This window comes from Uloborus diversus, chromosome 2 (assembly GCF_026930045.1).
Source record: "Uloborus diversus isolate 005 chromosome 2, Udiv.v.3.1, whole genome shotgun sequence".
Classification (NCBI taxonomy): domain Eukaryota; kingdom Metazoa; phylum Arthropoda; class Arachnida; order Araneae; family Uloboridae; genus Uloborus; species Uloborus diversus.
The window spans coordinates 57,607,799-57,617,047 of NC_072732.1; positions in this window are offsets into that span (position 1 = coordinate 57,607,799).

Sequence of the window (9,249 nt, forward strand, 5' to 3'; positions counted from 1 at the left end):
TTACTTTTTTCTCCCATTATCTTTAAATCACATTAAAATATTACATACTTCCTCTCTTTCAAACTAGCTATTGCATTTAAATACTTTTATACTAATTATTGATATCGATAATTTCGTTATTTTGTTTGAGAATGTTTAGAGCTTTTGGGCTGCTAAGATATCAATTAACGACATTTACTTCCTCTCTTCCCTTTTGAAATTAATATCAAATTAGTTTGAAAAATCCATAGATCGCACTTTTAACTCTTAACTGGTGAAGTGAGGTGTCTTACACCCCAGAAGAATTGGACTTCTGCACTCAAACATTTTGTAATGCTTTGCTTACATACTATTATGTGGCTTTTTATGTATACACAGTGTGATCTAAAATAACCGAACTTTTTAGTGATAGAATAAAATAAGCGTGGTAATATGTTATAAAGCTAATAGTTGTTCAAAATAGGTTCCACTATCTCAATACAACACTTTGATCCGTCAACCAACTAATCCATAGATTGTTTAAATTCAATTTTGGGAATGTTCTCTAGCTCCTGCGTCACGGCTGCTTGAATGGCTGAAACATCATCGTAGAAAGCTCTTTTCGATGTAGTTTTCAGTTTCGGGAAGGTTGGAAAAACCCTTGCATTATTACAAAATGGGGCAGGGCTTAAGGATGAGCGAAACCTGGATTTTTGGAACTAATTTGATACTGTGGTTAAAGGGAAAAACCAACGTACATAAATCACACATTCTTAGGAAAGTACAACACATAGCTATTTTCAGCTATTTTCAGCCTATTGAAATAGCTATATGCTGTACGTACTATAAGAATTTGTGCTTTATTATATACGTTGATTTTTTCATTTTAATCATATTGTAGCACAAAGCTTACGTATTCATTTTTCATTTAATTTTATACTAATTTAAGGGGGAAAACAGCCAATACTTGAAGAAAATGTTGTTGACTGATAGAAGATTCAAGATACCTTGAAATCTCTGAAAAATATTTAAATGAGATCATAAAACCATCAGTTTCAATATTTATAACAAAAGTATTCAAATGCAGCCTCTAATTTATGACAAAAGTTTCGACTTAAATGTAGCAACGTATATGGGACGGATGGAGTCACGGAGTAGTATTCGTTTTAATCTTATACTCTCTTGGAACCACAATTGCAAAAATGGTGATTTTTCATATAAACAGTTTGCAAAAATAAAGTCCCCCCTCCCTTGAAGAATTTAATTTGCGTTACAATATTTAAACTCTAGCTTTACTAGTTCAAATACTTGTTACCTTAGTATCAAGTCCATAAGATTATTTTCTGTTAATTTGTTTGTACTCTTTGAAAATCTTTTATAATGAGAACCGAGTTTGCTCTGAGCCACAAGATTTTGTAAAATATTATCAGTTACTCAATATTTGTGAACAAGGTCGTCAATCACGCGCATGACAAAATGCTCTTTAAGGATAATCATAAAAAAAAGGTATGAAATATACTCACGGGGGGTGCATAATTTAAGTCGTTTTACATCGATTTGAAACACAACTTTTTAGAAAACCTGAACTTAATAAATAGATGAAAAATATTTCTGTTCTGCTAAACGCTAAAAAGGAATTTTGCTTAAAGTATCAGTCTATATGTCACAATTAATCTTAAATAATGATAAAAATGTATTCTTTTTAAAGAACTTTTTAGAGCATAAATGAAGTCTTTTAAAACACTCTAACTTTTACTTTCCGTTAATTAAGGGAAAAAAAAGAAAAATTACTCTTACTGATATTAAGAATTGTTGCTCGATTGTTGCAGAGATTTGTATCAGTAAGGAAGACATAATCATGTAAAAAAGTACTCCATTTGCAATGCAGTTTTCTCACACAATTCATATGTAGGCCGTCGAATTAGGAGCGACGCCAGTTAACATTAGGACCCCAAAATACCAGAATCATGTTTTCAACTCTCATTACAAGACCAAAACTGGGACGTGTACCAGAATAACAAAATCAAGTTGACCAGTCGCTGTTTCAAATTTGGCGCTGCCTTCGCGTGTGAAAACAGACGATTTCAGAGACCTTTCCAAAGCCTGCGGTCACGATTAAGGAATCGTGACTGCCTTAATAATGATCTCGTTTCGGATCGTCTGCGGATCGTTCGAAACGATAGAACTCTTTAAACACTCATCGGATTGATAACCGAGTATCTATTTCTTAGATGACTTGCATTGGTAGCATGACATGTCACGGCTGATTAACTGCGTTGGACGGTCAAGTTCCTGTTCAGAATGATTGAAAATGATAAAGTTTGCGTTATGTCGCTACGAATAATGACAGATTGAATCTGAATGAAAAGTTTATAAATAAAGCGATCCAGTATTGTGTGTGAAAGCAAGATGCAAGTTACGTCAGTAAAGAATTTTTTTTTTTTTTAATTTTAAAAAGAGGGGAAATATATTTTTACTGACTTAAGTTTTTCCTTTTTCTTCAAAAACATTTTTGTTCTTTAACCAGTGGATAGCATACAATCAGGTTTCTTAACCGTTTGTGTTCACTGATTTGAAAAATGTGGAAATTTTTCGCGGACCAGAGGGTTTTTTTTTCCTGATTGTTTCTTTTACAAAAGAACTTTTTTTACAAAAGAAAAATGCCTAATTCAATTATTAGTAACATTTTTAGTATTTCTTGAACCTCTTTTCGCTTGCTACCGTCAAAATTGAGGGCTGAGTTTTCGTCTCTTATTTTTCGTGCCCGTGATATTTTCATTTTAGACTGTACAAAGTGAGTAAGTACTATAAAGAACTCCAAAAATCAAAAATAAATACTTATGTTGTAAAAAAAAATCTTTATTATTACCTAAGATTCTTGAATGAAAAGAGGCAACAAAATATTATCATTTTTTTAAATAATGGTCATAAAACGATCATCATCAAGGGGCTAAAAGAATTTAAATGCAAAGTCAAGCAATTATTAGTTTATAATCTATTATTTAAAAACTTTTGAAAAAACTATCATAGAAATACAAAGAAATAACAGCAAAATAACGGTTAGTTTTTAAAAAATGTGAGACGTAAAAGGAGTACTGGAGGAGGAATTTTTGGAAATTTTTCGCGGACCGGAGTTTTTTTTTTTTTTAACCTTTTGATTGTTTCTTCTTTTTTTTTACAAAAGAAAAATGCCTAAATCAGTTATTAGTAACGTTTTGGTATTTCTTTAACCCTTTTTCGCTTGCTGCCGTAGGGAAAAGGAAGAAAAAGTAGGAAAAGGAGGAAAACATGACCACACTTCAACAATACAAGTTTTCAAACATGAAATTATGAATTCAAAGTCCCAAAATTATGGCCATTAATCTAAAAAAATATCGTACAAACTTCGAATTACTTATGTATCTTATAACCTTTTTTTTTAGTCAGAAAACTTTTTTTAATAATGAAGACCAGTAGAAGTTTGGACCGGTTAAACGTTCCCTCGGACCAGACCAGCAGTTTAAAATTCCTGGTATACACATTACGAATTTTTTTAATATTTACGTTTAGAAGTGCATTAAACTTTCGTATGTAGAAAATTTAATGAGTGACTGACGTTCGTCGTAGTCGTGAAACTAACTTCGTTTTCATACACCTTTTCAGTGGGGTTGTTTCCTTCAGTTAAAAGTACTAATTTTAGTTACTAAAGTTGGAATGAGCCAAAAAAAAAAAAAAAAAAAAAAAAAAAAAAAAAAAAATGGAGCGAGGAAAATCTTTTATTTTCAAAACGTTTCATTTTTAATTAATTTTTTAAAACCTCCAATTTTTCAAACAAGGTGTGGTATTTATGCCGTCACAAGTGATTAACTTTGGCGCGCTACTCCACTGACGCGCTGAATGCTTACGCTTACTGTCTACTGCGTTTCCACGACATAATAATTAATAAGTGAATTAAATATTGCTCTCTACGCTTGCTATGTCGTTGCCAGTACATGTGAGCAATAAAGCGAATTAACTATAGCGCTCTGCGCTAATGGCATCATTGAATGGCATTTCATCCTGGGTGATGCCATGTGCAGAAGCTTAAAAAAATTAAATTGAATCTGCGCACCGATTAAAGTAATTGTTAAAAAGTATTATACTTTGTCAAATTAATTTTCAAATGGTCTATGTTTTTAAGCATGCTCTTTCAGGGACAAAAAAAACTTTTTAAAATTTTCAAAACGACCCCATTTGGATATGCGGATAATTTCGGTCGTCCTGCAGGAACAATTTTTTCTCCAAGAAATTTGTGAAGCATTCTACAAAATTTCAATTTGCGATCTTTTCTTCGGAAAATTGGATTTGATTTTTGTAGAAACGGTCCATACTTGATTTTGTTAGTATAAAGATGATTTTATGTACGCGGCGGGGGGGGGGGGGGGGGGGTGCTTTATTCTGTTTCATCTTCCCACTTTTGGCTCAGATTTTTGAAATTCTGCGCTGAAGCTGATCACAATTAATTCGACTTAACGAGGTTTTACTGTACGTACTATGTTTGCATTCAATGGTTAAAGAAAGATTGCTATATTTTTTCGCCCTACATGAAACGTTTTGTTTAAAAGTGTAACGTGAAGTAGGTAATTATCCTTTTTTCTTTCTTTCTTTCTTTTTTTGACCGAACAATATGAAACATTTTTCCGAGGTCGACAGCCGTCCGAAAACTGTTGTAAGAGCTACTTCGTTTTTTACTGGAGAAACAAAATTTAAGGCTGCTTCTTTTTTCTCATTAAAAAAAGCATTGGCTTAGTTATTCTGATACATTAAAAAACAATTGCATGTAAAGTGTGCTCCTGTCTCGACCGTCTTCAAATTGACACATAGTTTCAGACGCATCTGAAACTAAATCGCGCAATTTTATATCTTAAAATAGTAAGTAGGAAGGGTTTGACTCCCTAGATCTGGGGGCAGTCGGCATTGAAAGTGCCAGTCGCATTCACAGAACAAAATTTCAAATCTGACATAGGGCCATTTGAAAAATGACGATCGACGATGACAACCAGGGCTGCGGAGAAAAATGCCCGACTCCGACCACGACTCCTGGGTTTTGAAACATCCGACTCCGACTCTGGCTTATTTATTTATTTATGTATACATATATATTTTTTTTCAAATCATCCTCTTCTAATGGGAAGGGGGGAAAACCCCGAAACAGATATTGAAACATTAATTCCTTTTTGTGAAAGTTTCGCATTGTATTTTAGTGTAAACCTAAGATGCACACAAGTTAGAAATCCAATTTGAAAATCAAAATATCCAATAGTTGTAATTTTAAAAATGAGATCACTTAAAAATCCCATTTAAAAAAAAATTTAAAGGATTAATTTGCCCCCCTTTAATGTTTAACAAATAGATGTTGATTTAATCCTGTGCTTTTAATTTTTTAAAGCTGTAACTTGAGAGGAAAAAAAAAAAACTTTTTTGCTAAATCAAAAACTTTTCTTGAGAGGGGGCGGTCCCCTGCCCTCCCGGGTGACACCCATCTGGTGGGTGACACCTCAACTTAGTTTCGGAGTTTATTAAAACATAAATACCTACTTTGATTCTAAAAAATTTCCCGAATAATGAATCCTAAATTTCATCTCAAAAATTTCAACGAAACTATTGCATTATATTGCGCGTCGTAGAGGTCGGGTGCATGTACATCTGGATCAAATTTTTTGAAAAATGCGGCGGTACAGCTTTGTACGAATAGCTTTACTACGTACACCTACACTTCTTGGCTCAATTTTTAATTTTAGTTTTATTGGTATCTTTAGAATTAATCTTAAAATATGAAGTTTTTAATATTAATTACAATTATTGAGTGTTGTAACCAATTAATCATATAAGTACTGATTTTATTTTGTACTATTTAGTGATAACCAAGCTTATAGATATAGTCTTTAGATTTAAAAAAAAAAATCTATATTTTTTCGGATCTTTTGAATTTGCGCTTTCGAATCAACACTTATTTGAATTTACCAAGCACCCTCAGAAGTTTCCTGACTTCCTCAAGCGATACATACATTCCTTTTACCATTTTATAACTGAGATCGAGGTAAAAAAAATATATAAATCTTTTTTTTTATTTGAAAGAGATTACTTAGAATACGTTAGGCAACAAAACTGTTTGCTGACAGTTACTATCCAGTTAAATAAAGTTAAAAAAACAAGCAAACTTGGGGACGACGTAAGTAGCTGTTGTAGAAAGTTCGATAAACGATCAAGCCAGCTGGTTGCCACAATGACAGTCATTTTCTTATTAGTAGGCCTTTATTCATGTAATCAAATGAATTGGTAGTCAGTTTTTAAAAAATGTAAGGAGAGTCAGTGAAAATTAAAGAAAAAAAAAAGAAGCCTGGAGTCGGCATATTTTTCAACGACTCCGACTTCGACTCCGACTCCACAGCCCTGATGACAACCGCATTCTTGTGAAATTCGATTTAACGTCCAAATGCCGTCACCAAAAGACCTTAACAATTTTTTTCAGAAAAACATACATGGCACCCAACTTATCTTCATTCTAGACGAAGATATTATCCAATAAATAAAGATAGTCAAGGGTAACGACTACAAAATGGTAGACCAATTGAGAGATCGAGAGTTAAAGAAAAACTGCATTTGTGTAAATTGTTGGTTTTTAGAGAAAGAATGGATTATGATTCAAGTTTCATTGTAATCCTCAAAGCTGGAGCCAAACTTCTTACGCTATTTCAAAAAAAGGGAATGCCCTCTTGGAAGACTTCTTTGGAGCGACACTGCCATGTATTTGCCTCTCGAATAGGAACAAATCAAAAAAAAAAAAGAAATCTTGTTAGGCCACGCAATTTAGCAAATACACGCAATTTATCCCCCTCATTTTCGAAGGCACTGACTAGGAGCAACTTACAGACCTACCAATCCCGAACCGCTTGAACTACTGTTCGACCATGACTGCTCTGTAACTTGAAATTACTCTGCATTAAGAAATTAAGAAAAGACTAACAAATAACAAATACGTGAAACTTTCACATTTGAGGGAGGAAAACAAAATATCCAAATGCAAATAAATAATAAAAATGGCTTTAGGATTTAATCCATGCATGAGTTTGAGTTATGCTTCAAAGAGGAACAAAAGTGCTGTTTCTTAGGCAACTTGATGAAAAGATTAATTCGAAATTATGCTTTCATAACCGGCAACGCTAAACTGGTCGAATAAATATAAAACAAATATTTTAAATGTGCATTTCACTTGAATCAAAAAGTTATATAATTAACAGACCAAGTACTCATGACGTCTGGTAAAGTTTAAAAATCATTGCACTCAGAGATATTTTTAGACCCTCTAAAGGAGTATTTCACTCATCGAAAATTTAAAATACATCTAACCTTGCGTTCGACGAACCTCACCGGTCGACCGGTAAGTAACCGGTTACTAATCGTAGCGTTCTATGACCAACCGGTTACCGCATCGGTTACCATTCTAAGCAGTTGATTGATTGATTCGAGCACGTGATCATTGCCTGTCATGTGTTTAACTAACCGGTCGCTACCGGTTGTCGTGCTCGTCGAACGTAAGGTAAGCAATTCAGTCAAGCAAAATTTTAAATAAAATTTTAGCATCTCGTAAAATGAAAAGTACAAGTAACTGAAATTTTAAAAGTATTGCATTTGAATTTTTATTATTTTTTAAATGCAAAATGCCATACATTCTAAACGTCAAAAGTCAAAAATTTACGCATATCACCTTTTCCGCCATTTACCATTTCACACTTAGAAATATGGAATTCATAAATGTTACGGTCTTCAATGAATTCGAATATTTCACTCCTCTAAAATAACTTTAACTCTTCTAAAATACGTCGAGGAGTATTTTCACGCCTGGAAAAAAAATCCTAGCAACATCTGATTGCACTGTTCACAACTTCAATAAACTATCGGGGGTGCAGCAGCCACTGTCTAATGGCGGATGAAAAAAGTAAAACAAACAGATACCATAACTTATAACTTGCTTTGACGCTTAGTGACTGACAGTAGTTTTTAATCGTGTTTGTGGGAAGCTTTCTTTTCTATTATTCTGAAATTACATTACACTACAAACTGTCTAAAGCCTGTAATTTACCCCAAAGAAAGCACGTGGAATGGAATGTTTTACCTTTTTCTTTAGTTTTTACTTTCTTTTACAAAAAAGGAAGTATTGTATTCGCGAAAAAATTTTCACTCAAAAATCGCCCTTAATTTCCATTTTGCTCACCCCCAAATGAATGTTGAGTTTTTTTTTCGATTCGACCACATGCGGAAAAGTGCCTAAGAATGTATAGACACGCGAAATATCCATTTTGACCATCACCGAGGTAATTACAACGACTTTTCTCGTGACGTCTGTATGTATGTGCGTATGTGTGTATGTGCGTATGTGCGTATGTATCTCGCATAACTCAAAAATGGTATGTCCTAGAAAGTTGAAATTTGGTACATAGACTCGTAGTGGGGTCTAGTTGTGCACCTCCCCTTTTGGTTGCTTTCGGATGTTCCTAAGGGGGTCTTTTGCACCTTTTGGGGGGGAAATCATTGTTAATTTCGATGTAAACTCAAGTGGCGTTATAATTTGTCGGACACTTGGCGATATATCGCCAGTCTTTTGGTCGCCAAGTTTTGTCGCCAACTTGGCGACAAATTTGGCGGAGTTTTTTTTTTTTTTTTTTTTTCAATTTGGCCATTGTTGGTGATATTTAGAGAATAAATATTGAATCACATTAAAATAGCGAATAATGGGGAAATGACATTAAATTGGAGTAAAAGGAAGTCATGTGATGCACACATCAGCTCGTTTGTTAATCACCGTAAGGTAGGTGTATTCGAGCTCTGGAATTGCGAATTCTTTCCATAAGAAATCGGTTTTCTTGTGCAATTGCATATGGAGAGTTCCATAACACTCGTGTAGTATTTTCATTTTGTTCTTAAATAATCTTCACTTGTTTATCACATATTTGGCAACATATTATAAGCTGAACAAACCCAATTTACTCAGAGGGCGTTGGCGCAAACGGGCTTCAGAAGTGTTCAATAACCCAATTTTGTATTGCAAACATAAACTAAGCGGACATTCGGAACGTATTACGAAGTGTACAAATAACATAGAAAATATGTGAGCTCAAGACGTCGTGAAATTACTGCTCATTATATTTGAATATTTTTGCAGAACAGACACAATTAACGAAAAAACAAGTTAGTGATAAAATAAAGTACAAATCTGTGAGCGATAAAACATTGATTAAATCCGTTGGAAAAATTTTAGTATTAGGTTCAAAA